This window comes from Bos indicus x Bos taurus, chromosome 15 (genome assembly GCF_003369695.1).
Source record: "Bos indicus x Bos taurus breed Angus x Brahman F1 hybrid chromosome 15, Bos_hybrid_MaternalHap_v2.0, whole genome shotgun sequence".
In the NCBI taxonomy this organism is placed as follows: domain Eukaryota; kingdom Metazoa; phylum Chordata; class Mammalia; order Artiodactyla; family Bovidae; genus Bos; species Bos indicus x Bos taurus.
In genome coordinates, this window is record NC_040090.1 from 8,508,029 (window position 1) to 8,523,301 (window position 15,273).

Genomic DNA, 15,273 nt, shown 5'->3' on the forward strand with positions numbered 1-15,273 from the left:
GTGACCTAGAAACATTTAGCTAGGAAAAAAAAACCAAAACAAACAAACCAGCCCCCGCAGGTTTGACACTCCCACCAGAGACAGGGAAGGGCTGGGGGTCTACTGCGTGCAAAATATCCTCTCAGGCAGCGAGCTGTCCCATGGAACGCTTGGCTTTGACCACGGTGCTTAGCTTTTATAAATCAGATTATTTTCCTTCTGCCTTTAAAAAAAAAAAACACAAAAAACCCAGCTTTGGTCTCTGACTCACAGGCTCAAAACAGACTGCGCTGGTTACAGAGGTTGGGAATTTCAGCAGTGGCACAGGCTGGAACTGTTCTCCAATAGGAAATCGAAGACCGGGAGACAAAGGAGGGGAGGTGGAGCGGGGAGGGCCGGCAGAGCAGGAAATAGTGGCGGAGATAATGTTCAGCTGGGGAAGGAGCTGGCTCCCGGGTGCCCCCCAACAACCGAAAGGTTGCTCAGACCCAGGAGTGAGTGGGGCAGGGTCTTGGCTCCCCGCGGGTAGCCCGTTAGTCCCCTGTGGGCATCAGTGGGCTGCTCATCCCAGCTCCTGGGTCTTAGGCAGATGCTGAGCTGAGCGAGAGGCTGTCACCGCCCCCAGAGGGCACCGTCACTCACGGCTGATAAGGTGGCATCAGGGTTGCGATCAGCTGGGGGCTGCAGAGGCGGGGCTGGAGGTGGTGGGAGGCCCGGGGAGGCCAGAGCTGGCTGCTAAGAGAGGTGTCCCCTGTTCTGACTTGTGTCTCTCCTCTCTCTGTGCCTCGCTTTGTCTTCCTTTTTCTACCTTCCTTTGAGTCTCTGGCTCATTTTAACTTGCTGTCTCTCTCATTCTTTGTCTTCTCCCCTTCTTTTCTCTGCCTGAGTCTCTTTTACTCTCTGAAGAAAAATGGCTGAACTTGTGAAACCAGAGATCACACCGCCACCCCCGCCCTACTCCCACCCCCAGGCTGGATGTGTGAGAAAGGAGCATGGCTTTCACCTCCAGGCTCTTGTTCTGCCGTGTGGAGCGTTCCCTAAGGAGAAGAGGAAGGGCTGGGAAAAATCAATGCAAACTCGTGTCATTTTCTGGGCCTGGTGACAGGGGGCTGGAGGGCTACGGCGGGCAGGGAAACCCGAGAAGGGCCAGGCACTGGCTCTGACCGAGGCTGGACACAGCCAGGGCAGGCCGCCACCCCGCAGGAGGAAGCTGGCTGTCAAGGCCAGGATGCCCCAGGGAAGTCAGGAGGCAGCGAGACTGCAGTCGGACGACCGGGCAACCTGGTCAGATCCCGCTGCTGTTGCACCAAGTAAAACAGGGCATTTCTGGGGGTGAAGTGCAAGGACAGAAGGCCCCAGAACTAGGGGCTGTAGGATCGTCATTGCATCAGTCCTCCTAAGAGCCCCGTGAAGGGGCAGGGGTTCTCATCTGAAAGGTCAGGGAGGCTCAGACAGGCCACGGACAGTGTCCAACGCACCCAGCTGGGAAGAGCAGGGCCCGCTCCTCATCGTGGGCTTTTCCTACTAGTGCTGCTTCCTGGAGGAGCCAGATACTCAGCCGCTGGTAAGTTCAGAGTAGAGGGAATCAGGTGAGGATGAGCCCAATGGTGGAGAAGATGGAGGGAGGAGGAGGACGGGAGAAAACTGCCCTCCAGATCTCTCCCTCTGGAGACCGCTTGGGAAGGCAGTTCAGGGTGTCCACGTCTGCTTTGGGAGATGGAAATGTTCTGCCGCTCTGAAGAAAGCAGAAGGGGAGGACAGAGACAGACAGAGAGAGGGAGGCAGAGTCCTTCCCGCTTACTCCGGTCCCCCGCTCTCCTCCCTGGAATGCAGGCCTGTGGGCAGACAGGACAGACACAAGAGAACGGTTACTGAGCCTACTGTGAGCCTGTGCTGTGCTAAGTGTGATCACAAAGGGGCTCTTCTGTCATAACACCCCCATCTTTATATAGAGAAGTGAGCTGAGGCATGAGGTGGCTTCCCTCGTGGTTCGGCAGTTGAGAATCCGCCTGCCAATGCAACCTACTCCAGAGTCCTTGCCTAGGAAATCCCATGGACAGAGGAGCCCGGCAGGCTACAGTGCACGATGTCGCAAAGAGTCAAACACAACACTGAGAAACAACAAGAGGGAGGCACAGAATGCAGTTCGCTCACGATCACACAGCTAGGAAGTGGCAGAGCCGGAGCTGACTCCCTCCGTTTTCCTTGGCCCCAAGCTCTGTCTCTGTCCCCATCTTCTAGCATGGAGCTGGGGGTGGGTGGTCAGGGTGAGAGGGGACATATCAGCTGATCTGCTCAGTCCCCAGGGGGCAGCGGAGACTGAGCCAGGCCTGCTGGGGTGGTACCCTCCGCTGGGAGGGGAGGAGACCAGTGACAGAGCCAGCCCACGGGCAGTCCAAGCCGCCTCCTCCCCACTGCCCTGCGCTGCCTGGAGAGTGGCAAGCCTGTGTGGGGCCCTCCTTGGCCAGCTGGAGGAGCAGACTGTGTCCAGCATCTTCTCCAGGGAGCATAACAGAGGCTGCACGTGGCCGTGGCAGGTGGAGCAGCTGAGTGTGGAAGGGGGCTGCTATCAGGGGCCCAGGGAGTCCGTGCCACAGTTTCTGGTGGAGAGCTCTACTCTTTAACACCTTGGGGCCCCCAACCCTGCGACTCTACCTGGACAGGCTCTGAGAGGGAGAGGGGACCATCCACGACGGGCGCAGAGAGCCATATGCGGGGCTGCAGCCGAGGGACATGCACCTCGCACCACCCTGTGAGCTGACATGCGACCCTGAGACGTTCACGTGATGTGAGTGCACCCACCACGTGGCTCGAAGATGAACCTGCCGCGTAGCACTAACAAAGAGCTGATGTACCCCGAACATCACTTCCTCCCCTACCTACCCGCACCCAACTCAGACACACTGGAAAGGGTGTAACTCAAATATGTTCTGACATTCAACGCTGTTTATTTAACCCATGACTGATATGTTGCTTTCACCCATATTAAAAAATTTTGGAACCGATTTTTCAAATTCAGGGTATTCACGTACAGATCAGAAGCTCTGGCTCTCCTGGGTGCCTGTTCCCCACAGGGCTGCACTGGCTGGAGCTGAGAAGGGCACCCCCTCCAGGCAGGGCAAGCTTTTGAAACTAACCGGGAACTCTGTCCTGCCCACTTCACTCTTTCCCACTGCCTGCGGGCCCCACAAACCCCAGGGCTTGGGACAAAAGTCTGACATACGCCTGTGGTGGCCTTCATAACACCGTCTTTCTGGTCCTTCTCAAAAACGCAGCCACTTTTCAGCTCAGGAGAGGATGGAGGCAGCCTGCTACAAGCTAGGAAGCCTTATCGCGGGTCCTTCATTTCTGCCACTCTGCAGATGACAGACAACGTATTTCTCCGAGGGACACCCAGAGTGGGCAGGCAGAGCCTGTCATGGTAACAAATGGAGTCCCCATTGCCTATTCCTGAGCTGCCAGGGAAGCCTCTCGGCCTGTCCATCATGCTCAGAGAGTCAGGCCAGGCCATCCTGGGCCTAAGGGGGTGGTTGCCATGGGAACCAGAGCTGGCGCTGGACTGAGGCAGTCAGGGTCTTAGCCCTTCAAAGGTTGCATCTCCTTTTTCAGTTCTGGTTTAAGGAATGTCTGTCGAGCGCTGGTGACTTAACAAGCCCTGTTTGAGATTTGGAAAAGAGACTAAGATTCATCCCCTTGCCTTAAGAAACCCATGGTTTGATAGATTAGGAGTTTAGGATTAACATATACACACTGATGTACGTAAAAGAAACAACAAGGACCTACCATATAGTACAAGGAACTATATGCAATATCTTGTAATAACCTATAATGGAAAAGAATAGGAAGAAGTTATATATACATACATGTGTATGCGTGTGTGTGTGTGTGTGTGTGTGTGTGTGTGTGTGTAACTGAATCACTTTGCTGTACACCTAAAAATAACACAACATTGCAAGTCAACTACAGGGGAGAGACGAGAATGGATCACACGTCCTGGCTGGGTTTACAGTTCAAGGTTGGGGAGAAGCCCAGTCAAAGGCTGAGGCTGAGAAAAGTCCTTCAACTGGGGCAAAATCAGGACAGTTTCATGGGGAGTATGGTTTTGAGCTGGGCCTTAAATATCTCACTAAGGAGAGGGGGTGAGAGCGGGTATTGGGAAGGGGCTGGGGTCTGGGGGAGTGAGAGGAGGAGAAAGTGTGGAGACAGCAAGTACAGGATAGGGAGCAGCCATCTGGCTACAGGAGCGGGTTCATAGGGACTGATCTGCAGGCTGTTACGGTCCTCCATGGTCAAACACATATGGGGAAGACTGGGTTCATTTCCAGGAAGGAAACAGAGACTCTTCCAGGTACATTTGCCCACAGGCCGTCTCTCTGCCCGTCCCTTTGCATTTGCAGCTGGGGGAGCACCACGGGGTAGGGGAAGGGAGTGGCAGGGGAGGTAACACACAAAAGGCAGGTCATGCAGAGCCTTGGGTGACAGGTAGCAGCTAGCTTTGTTCTGCAGAGAATGGGAACACTCAAAGTTTCTAAGCAGAAAGTGACTTTATCAGGCTTGCTAATATTTTAGAAAGATCAGGGACCCCTGGAAGAAGAAGAACAAGGTGGGGAGGAGAAGGGGCAGGGAATGTGGACGAATCCTCCAGCCCTGGAGCACATGTGAAGGAGCCGGAGGGGAGAAGCGTTGGCTGGCTTCCCGCGGGCCTGCAGAGCCTACTCGAGGAGAGTGGCCAGTGGCTCCCTTCCCAGTGATGTGGAGCATGCCAAGGGTCTGAGAAGGCTGACCACCCACCTGGGAGAGCTGGGTGGTCAGGGATGGATGCCTCGTTTATAAGGGCATTCATCCCTAAAGGTCGGGATGCACCCCTTCTCTGCAGGAGTGTAGGGGCAAGAAGAAGGACTCCACAGCTGTGTGTGACCTCCTGTGCCTCCATTTCTTCAGATGAAACAGGGATAGAGACAAACTGGAGGGGAGGGGGCTCCTGGAGGGCGAAAGAGCCATGAGCGCCTTGTGGATACTCAGGGGAAGATACTCCCGTGATGCTCAGCTCCTAGCCACTTCTTAGGTGCTAAGGTTCTGGAGTCAGGCAGAGTTGGGATCAAAACTTAGCTTTGCTCTGGGCTAACTGTGGGGCCCTGATCAAGTCACCTCCACCCTAAACCTCAGCCTCCTTGTCTGAAAATGGGACCGCATGAAGCTCTCCCCTCAGGAGTGGTAAGGGTTAAGAGAGATTGCACTATCGTTTAAGGGGCTAAATGGTACCTGACATGGTAACTGTTCAATAAATATTAGCTATCATTAACTTTTAATATTAATGAAGTGTTAGACTGTTGGTAGTAAAAGTCCGATTTGGATTCTATCACAGAACTTCTAAAAGCAATTTTACTACTTTCAGGTACAAACAGCGACCCCTGTTGGACGACGACGGTGTTGGCAGGAAGAGTCTTGGGGGCCGTCTTGGCCCCTTTGAGCTGCTTACGGAATACCACAGACTGGGTGGCTGACAAATAACAGAAGTTTATTCCTGACAGTTTTGGAGGCTGGAGGTTCAAACTCAAGATGCTAGCAGATTCAGGGTCTGGTGAGTGCCCGTGTGCTGATTCGTAGACTAACTTTAAACTCACATGGTTGGGGGATAGGGGGCAAGAAATCTCTCCTGGACCTCATTTAAAAACGGTATTACTCCCTGAAGGCCCACCTCCTAATAGCATCACAGTGGGCATTAGGATTCAGCCTATGAATTTGAGGGTTGACACAAGCATTCAGTCCAGAGGTCTCTGTTAATCACTGGATAATAAAAATTTGACTCATTCCTGTATCTTCAAAGGTGCTTCTCAAGTACTTAAAAGTTTCTCCTGTTTTCCCAGTCCCTATGAGCCCTTAGAACATGGACGCCAATGCTAACCTGCTGCCCAGGGTTCTTTACTGAGCAGCAGCACCAAGGCCCAGGTCTGGTTCAGGGTCACCACCAGCCAGGAACGAATGGTCAGCTGGGAGGGGGGCTGAGGAGAGGCCCGGCCACTGAGAGCATTGTTTACAGAAAAGAGCAGACTGAGGTCAGAAGAGGTGGGGAGAGAGGTGGTGGTCTCTTCTGAGGAGTGAGTCTCTTTGTTATGGCAGCTTAGCTTCCTCTAACTGATACAAGGAGCTTCCAACGAATGTGACAAAAAAGAGTAAGAAAGTGCTTGGCAAGTCACTTCTGAATCTGTGACTCTTGGTTTCCCTTCTGTAAAGCAGAGTTAATGTCCAGCATCACCAGCTCACATCTAGGATTTTTTCACTGAACTTCCACCATATGTCCAGGATGAAAAGAGGGCTAGGGATACAAAGAAATAGAAAACAAGAAAAATCTTCAAATTCCTTGACCCATCCCAGTAGGACCTTAGTGAACGACCCAGCTCACCTCGTCCAATCTCATGACTCACCTGTGTCCCAGTTTTGCGGGGTCCACACCCTCTCCCCACGAAGGCCTCTGCTCAAGCGGGGCGGTCTACCTGGAATGCCCGTCCCCTTCTTCCTTGCTGCAGAAACGTCCCTCATCCTTCCAGACTTCCTCTGGGATAGAGTCAACTCTCCCTCACTGGGTGATATGACCAGGAAGGTACCCGTCCTTCTGGCTTCTCTTTAGCTACTAATCAACTTTCAACTGTGCCAAGTCACTTTAGTCATTTCCGACTCTTTGCAACCCCATGGTCTGTAGCCCGCCAGTCTTCACTGTCCATGGGATTCAACTTTCAACTACTAAACGTTGAGTGACCAGTACTGAGCACAAGGCCTGTCAAAGAGCAAGTGCTGAAAAGTGTACATTCACTCAAAAGGCCCTATGAGGCCCTGAGCTACAGATCAGAGGCATCATCGTGAAGAAAGCACACACCTTTGCCCTCAGGCAGCTTATATTCTCATGGGGAAAACAGACATTTTCCCCTGGTAGCTCAGATGGTAAAGAATCCACCTGTAATGTAGGAGACCTGGGGTTCGATCCCTGGGTTGGGAAGATCCCCTGGAGAAAGGAATGGCAGCCCACTCTAATATTCTTGCCTGGAGAATCCCATGGACAAAGGAACCTGTCGGGCTACAGTCTGTGGGGATCACAAAGAATCAGACGTGACTGAATGACTTTCACTTTCCAACACACACACACACACACACACACACACACACACAAGCAAGTGTGTAATTACACACAGTGGTGAATGATGTAAGGAAACAGGCAAGGCGTGGTCCCAGAGCATCTCCGCGTGCTGACTGATTTTAGGTAGGATGTCAGGGCGGGCCTCATTGAGGAAGTGCCATCTAAGCTGAGACTTCAAGGGAGTGGGCTTTGAGAAGGTGGAGGAGGGTGTCTGGGGTAAGGATGGTGTTCCAGGCGAAGGCACAGTGTGTGCAGAGACTCAGAGTCAGACAAGAACTCCGTGTGAGATTATAGGCTGATGAGCAGCAGAGAGTGGAAGGAGCTGGGGCAGAGTGGCTGGAGGATTTGGGGTTTTATCTGCTGAGCACCCAGCAGCCATGGAAGGGCTTTAGGTAGTGGAGTGACCTGTGTGGCTCCCATGAGCAGGAGAGGAGGTTACTGCCATGGTCCAAACCCAGCAGGCTGCAGCCTTGGGCCTAGGAGGTGGCCGTGGGGGAGGAGACAGGTGGGCAGGGCAGTGCTGTGGGAGCAAATGGAGGTACTGAACGGGACCGTTGAGGGAGAAGGTTTCTGGAAGAGGGGAAGGACGGATATCAGAGAAATAATGAGGAAGGAGAGAGGACCTCCGTCTTCAAGAATCGTATCTAGAAAACCAGTTGGAGCTGGAACAGATGGTGCATGAGGAAAGCTGAATGACTAGGCAGAGCTTGCCAGAGAATGACACCATTGGCTTCTTTAAACAAATGCTGTCAACATCTGGGTGAGGTGGAATGGAATTTGTTAAAGACTCAGGCCTGGGACTTTCCTGGTGAACCAGTGGTTAAGACTCTGCCTTCCAGTGCAAAGGGTGCAAGACTGATTCCTGGTCAGGGAGCTAAAATCCTACATGCTTTGTGGGATCTTATACTATCTCACCTTAACAATGGTCCACATAAAAAAAAAAAAAAAGACTCAGGCCTGTAAGAAATGAAAACAATCAGCACATCCATCATTAGGTAAATACGCCAGGGGCCCTCTACAACAGACAGTGCGGCCACATCAAAGAACAAGGGGGCTCGACACAGACAAGCAACTGTCTCCAAGAGGGACTGAGGAAAGGCCGGGCCCAGATGGTGGGCATTGCACGTGGCCATTTATATTATATTGGGGGAAATGTACAAATGCTGCTTAGTGCAAAGTCACTTTAGTTGTGTCCAACTCTTTGTGATCCTGTGGACTGTAGCTCAGCAGGCTCCTCTGTCCATGGGATTCTCCAGGCAAGAATACTGGAGCGGGTAGCCATTCACTTCTCCAAGGGATCTTCTTGACAATATAAATATACAAATATAAACTATAACTATATTTTCTTCTGGAATAAAAGTAAACTATCTCTTAGAAGCACCCAAGAAACTGAAAACATTTGTTACCTCCAAGAAGTAAAATGAGATAGAGGAACACCTTTCACTCAATATCCTTTTGTGCCTTTTGGATTTTCAATCATGATAATGAATTAACTGTTAAACAATTAATAACTGTCATTAAAGAATAAGTTCTGGCTTAAAGATTAACTGGCTGTTACACAAAATGTATAGATCTAAGGAGCTGCTCTTAGGGAGGAAGTTTGCTTGCTCTGGTGAGGCCCCATCTACTACCTGCCCCCACCGCCATTGCCTTACCCCCACCTTCTGGCGGTAGGGAGGCAACAGTGAGCTGGGGGTACCCTGGCTCTTTGCCTCCCTATCCCATAAACCAGTGTAGAGTAGGACAGGTACCAGTTGCAGGGTTCTACAGTTTTGATTGGTGCTATTAAAATTGATTTTTTTTCTTGAAATCACCTAATATTCAGAAAATATATGGCCAGTTCCACAGCAGCATAGAGCCTCAATCAACACACTCCAAGGTCAGAATCCCAAGCCAAAAAGTTTCCACTGAAAGCGGTCCACATGTCATCCAGAGGGGACAATCCTCCTCGTGCCCTTGGAGGCCGAGTCTGGTGAACCCAGGGAGGGCCCAGCCACTGCTGGGTAGCCCCCTGAATTCTGCACATGGGTGGCCCCTGGTGGACCAGTGATGGGCCCTGGTGCCTAATCCAGAGCAGGACAAGGCCGGAGATGGGAGAAAAGAAGGTGTGATGTGGTCTGCAGGACCCAAAGTTGAATGAAAAGGAGAGACTGCTCAAGACTTAGTAGAGATTCCAAGATGGCAAGAGCACAGCATGAACGCAAGTGTAGGGCTCTGTGTGATCGCAGAAATCCCACACCCACGAATCAGGTCTCGTAACGACCCTCTAGGGTAGGCCACCCAGAGGAGGCTCTGATGAGGTTCAAAGAGACGTCTAAGGTCACAGGCACCTTAGTGGAGGTAGCAGGATTTGAACTCAGGTAAAGGCCATGCTTCCCGCACACACTGCACCCTAACAATGGTAATCGATGTCATGGGCACTCACTCCATGCAGGGCCCTGTTCTTAACGTCAGTCACATATTCGTTTAATACACACAACCATCTGCTACATACATTAGTATCTGTTTTGCAGATATGGATGTAAGTACAGAGAAGTGCAGTAACTTTTCCAAGAACACACAGCTAGTGAATGGCAGAACAAGCATTCAGCCCCAGGTGATCTGATCCCCAAAGCCCAGTTTCACCACCACACTCTCCTGGGAAAGGTGGTTCAGGGGGTCAGGGGCCTGAAATCGACCAGTCATCCAGAGTGGGTGGGTCAGACTTGGGAGCAGAGAAGAAGACTTTCCTGTGACCAGATTCTAGATTAGTCTGGGACAATTCAGGAAGTTCTGTATCATCGCCGCAGGACAATCGTGCAGGTTCGAAACACTTCGTCTCTTTGTAGGAAAATGGGCAGGCACATCTTCACTGACGGCCTCAGACTGGTGGGACAGCCGCTTGCAAAGAGGAGGGATAAGGTAATGGAAAATGCTGAGAGAAGCTTGAATGTTTATTCCTGCTCCAGTGTTTCCTCCATGAGCCAAACAGTGACTAACACCAGGGGAAAAGTCCCCTCGCCTCCCCAGGTGGCATCCCCACGGGCACATCAAGGGCCCCCTCCCCAGCCCAGGGCCGCCTGCGTGTCCTTGCCCAGTCGACGGGACGCTGAAGTTGGGTGAGGACGAGGAGTGGGCATCTAGCAGTATAGGGCAGGAAACTCGCATTTTGTGCCTGTGGTTAATGGGAAAATCAGCACTTTCGTGGGAGACAGAGTGGATCCCAGAGAAACAAGAATGAGACTGACTAAATCCTCTCTCCTCCTCATCACAGTGCTGCGGGATCCCCGAGCTGTGCTCACCGTGTGGTTCGTGGCAGCCTCACCCAAACCTTCAGGAATAGCTATGTGAGTGTTCCAATGTTCTCAGTGGGAAGGCTCATGCACTTGAAACAGGAAGTAACCTGTCCAAGAATACTCAGTGGACAAAGGCCAGAGCTGGGATCCCAAAACCGGTCTATCTGACTCCAGCTGGTGCATGGGTAACCACCATGTTATGCCCCAACACTAGGTCACCTGGGCAAGGTTCTACTTCTGCATCGGAACATGAAGACTGAATAGGTATAGCACGTGGAACCATGTGAAAGCTAAAATAAGACCCTGCGTGGAGAGCTCCTGGCACAGCAGCTGGTATACAGTAAGTGCTCAAGAAATGAGCTGCAGAAAAGAGCGCACTCGGCTCCCGGCTGCTCAGACCTCCCGTATTAGATGTGAACCCTCTTGTAGCACGTTGTATGATTTCATTTTATCTCAGACACCTGAAGTTTGGACCCTAGACTTCTGCACACTTGTGAATGTAAATGAGATGCAAATCAAACTGCCCCCCGGATAAACAGGGAACCAACTAGCTGGAGATCAAGGGGATGGGCTGCCTCTGAAGACGAGCCGATGCTCACATCTGTCTGGTTTATGGGTCATCACCAGTCTTCCCTAGCAGATGATGGCACCTCCAAGCACTTAGTGAGGCAGAGCTGCCTTCACAGCCCGATTCTGGGCATCTCCCTTCTTCTCTGTGCCCTTGTAGGAGCCAGGTCCTCACAGGTCTCCATCACACCTGCTCAGAAGATGTGGAGAGATTTCCTCTTGCTCTGGACTTAGTGACTGAGATTCACTTGAAGTGGCAGCCCTATCAGAAGTGTCCACACCACAAGAGAAGTTAGGACAATCCCAGGGGTAGATGGAGCTCTGCATAGAATGATGTAATGCAGAGAGGCAGTGTGCTAATGACATGCAAATACCCAGAGGTAACGTGGGCAATGAAGCCAGGTAGGTGGGAGGAAACCACCAGCGCAACCCAAGGACCCTCATGTCTGGAAGCGGTAGGATCTGGGGTAAGGTGAGCACCTTCCCTGTGCCCAGCCGGCCACCCCCACTGTGCAGAAGCTGCAGACCCAGACAGCCCAGTCTTTCCCAAGAAAACTGCAAATCTTTGAACGTGACAGTCTTGATTTCTGGTTCAGTTTGCTCTAAATACCATTAAGCTTAACAAAAGTTTGAGGTTTTCTGGCTCACAGGCCTCCTGCTTATAGAACTTCTTACATGAGTGGTTCTCAACCTTCCCTGGGGTCATGGGCCTTTTGAAATTACAGTGAATAAACTCTAAAGAAAAGCCATGGTGTGAGAAGATTCTTGCAACTCCGATAAGGGCAAAGGACTGATGTCTAGAGTACTTTAGTACAAGAACAAACCAAAAGTCCAATATGAATCGATCATTAAAAAATAATACAACTCAGTAAAGAAATGGGTAATAGACCAGAGCTCTGCTTTCCAGAAAGGAAACCCCAGTGGCCAAAGGCATAGGAAAAGTGACCACTCTTACTAATCATCTAAGAAATACAAATTAAACAACAGGGAATTCTCTGGATGTCCAGTGGTTAGGACTCCGAGCTCTCACTGCCAAAGGCCTGGGTTTGACCCCCAGTCAGGGAACTAAAATCCCACAGGTCACATGGCATGACATAAATAAGTAAATAACATTACCACCCCTCCACCACACACACACACATACACCAGATTGGTAAAATCAACAGGCCTGACAGTGTGGACCACAGTGAGATATCAAGGAATTGGAACGTTCCTCTACTGCTGATGGGACTATAAATTGGAAAAAACACTCTGAAAAACAATCTGGCAAGGCCTGGGAAAGCTGAACGGACACACAGCCCAGGACTCAACAGTACCCCCAGTTACTTTCCTTAGACAAACTCCTGCACGCACACAAGACAATGTCTACAGAACATTGCTCATAAAAGTCAGGCCCTAGAACTAGCCCTCATTTCCAGAAACCGGTGAGCTGCGGCTGAGTTATGCAGCACAAGACCACAGAGCAGAGAAAGGGAGAGAAAGTCAGGTTCACACTCGACTTGACAGATCTCAAAAACAAACGTCATGTGTTTCTTGGGAAGCAAGTCTGGATATTCACGGTCAGAGTTCAAAAGCAGGTGCCGCCGAACAAGCTGTCATTTAGGAATAGGCTCCTAGGTGAGAAAATGATAGAGGCAGCCAGGAATGATCATTAAAAAAACAAACAAACAAAAAAAAACAGGAGAGTAGTTACCTCAATAGAGAGGAGGGTGATACAATTAAAGTGGGGCTCACTGGGGACCTCCAGCTATGGACAGTGCCATGTTTCTCAGTGCAAGGATTGATCCCCAGCACTGTCTCCATTATTCTTTCCATTATTTGCGACCCCATGGACTGTAGCCCACCAGGCTCCTTTGTCCATGGGGATTCTCCAGGCAAGAATACTGGAGTGGGTTGCCATGCTCTTCTCCAGAGGATCTTCCCAACCCAGGGATCGAACCCACGTCTCCTGTGGCTCCTGTCTCGCAGGAGGGTTCTCTACCACTGAGCCACCGGGGAAGCCCCCTCTTTATGTGTATTCCATCACAAAATAAACATAAAGATTATTCTTCTTTCTGCTATTTAAAAAAAGAAAAAAGATCTGATGAAATCTAGGGATCCTCCTTACAGAACTATGAAAAAACATCATAAATTTCATCTAAATGCAGGGGGCTCACAGGGCCTTTTGAGGTCCTCTGTAGGAGGAACCCACCTAGGCTGCCACAGCTGACTTACACACTTGTCATCCCGGGAGGTGAGCGGCCATCCTATGCCACTGGTGCAGGGACGCAGCTCAGGCAGCAGCCGGGAAAGGAATGTTCTAGGACCGGCGGAGCCAAGCTGGCACCCCGAAGAGAAGGTCTCCTCATCTGCACGGCTTCATGCCACCAACCTCGGCACACTTCCCTGCCTTCCTGGAGCATTTCTGCCTCCAAGACCCCAGTATTTCCGTTTGCCGGCTCTGGCTGTCACCCCTAACCTGCAGCTTCCCCAGAGTTCAGTCCTTTGGGGGAAGAAAGAAGTATGGAAACACCAGAAGGTAGCTAATTGCTTGTGTTACAAATAGTAATCTTGCTTTTTAAACCTTAGGAGGATAATGATCTGTTTTTGGTGTATTAAAGCTTAATTGTTTAAGTAGGGGAATAAAAATCAACTTCCAAACAAGGGAGTCTAGAAGCAGAACAGACTTCCTGCAGAAGCAACGCTGTGAGGCGCTGCAAGAAGACTCACCGTGCGGCTTGGGGAAGACACTTCTTCCCCTTGGGCCTCAGCTGCCCATCTGTTCAGTGGAGACGCTGGGTTTCTAGAAGACTCCTGAGAAGTCCCCAGCCCTGACATCCCGGGGTTCTGACCTCCAGCTTCGTTTGCTCCCTCCTGGAATTAGGTGAGGTGAGCATGGTCTTCCTCATCACCGTCCGGGGCCAGGCACATGGTGGATACCGACTGATAAGGCTGTTGACCTTACTCTACGTGCTCCATATTCCTCACAGGGCTAATCACAGACAGAAGCCTCGCTGTCTTCATCTATAAAGTGAGAAGTACCGTGTGGGGCCAACGTGAGCCACGCAGGGTGTGAGACCCCTTGCCCGGTTCCCTAGGACACAGTAGGTTCCATCTGGTTGGTCCCATCTTACCTTGGCCGCCTGAAACACTGCTCCTGCCCTGGCTGAGCTCACCCTCTCCCAGCACACACAGCGCAGCTGCTCACCCCTGGGTCCCACCGCCATCCCACTAGATGGGCCAGGCCATGGGCAGACAGGCCCTATGCTGTACTCCAAGTGCAAATAGAATACCAAGCCTCTCACTCCCAGGAGGTCCTAGGAGCCTCTGTTTGTTGGACATGGTTTCCAGAGCTTTCAGGGCCCCAATACCCAAACAACTAACTGCACACCCCTCTCCCTCGGGGCCAGGGGCCACAAATGTTGGGTCAAAAGTGAGGGCAGTAAATCCATCTAGTAAATGAAACACTCTGTAATAGACCCATCAAGCGCCTTGAAATGTAAAGACAAGTAAAATAATGAAATTAGCAAGCAAAAAGCAAGAGCAATTCTGACTGAAGAGTGGCTCTTTTGAGGTGTTGGCTATTAAAGGAGGTCAAAAGTGGGAGGTGGAAAGACAGAGAGGAGAGAAAAGGAAAAAAAGAAGAGGAAGAAGGAGGGGGAAAGGAGGCAAGGAAGCAGAGAAAAGAAGAGGGTAGAGGGAGACAGGACATAGAAAAAGATAATTTCAGGTCCTGGTGGTAAGGGCTTTGAATAAATCTGATTTGGTGTCAGCATCTTGCCGTGGCTTCTCTGTCTGATTTGTTTTGGGTGAGGAGGCTGGAGTCAAGACTGTGAGTCCATGCTGACCTTCAGGTAAGCTGATTGTTGGCTAGGGAGGTCCACTGCCTTGCTCACACCCCAGAGGAGACAGATACTCAGTCTCCTGGGGCATAGAGTGATGAATGGGGAAGTGGGGTAGCCGCTGTGTTTCTAGACTGAAGGTCACAGCTCCTGCCAGGTAACCTTCCCCACACAGGCCTGGGGTGGCAACGGGAACCACAGTCCCCCAGGGCACTGCACTGTTCATTGAGATTTCCCTGCATCCCACCCAGGTCTTCGTGAACAGACCCTTTATTAAACTCTTCTCCAGTCACCCAACTTGAGTGAGCTGTCTGCTTCCTGCTGGGACCTGCTTGAAACAAGCACACAGACAGTGATCCTCAAGTCAGCCCTGCCTGCAGGGTATCCCATTTCCAGGTAAGAACACTGAGCCCAGAAGCTCAGAGAGGGCAAGTGACTTGTCTGAGGTTGCACAGCTGGTAACAGAGGAGCTGGGGTTACCACCAGTATCTACTGGTTC

General features: G+C 51.2%; 1 long non-coding RNA gene across 1 annotated transcript; it reads left to right on the forward strand.

Moving 5' to 3' along the window:
• Positions 1-247: 247 nt before the first annotated feature.
• LOC113905374 lies at positions 248-11,693 on the forward strand. The gene is made up of 4 exons (XR_003514652.1): positions 248-1,543; positions 5,375-5,560; positions 9,940-10,012; positions 10,365-11,693. It is a non-coding gene; the product is annotated as an uncharacterized LOC113905374 (long non-coding RNA).
• The last annotated feature ends 3,580 nt before the right edge of the window (positions 11,694-15,273 follow it).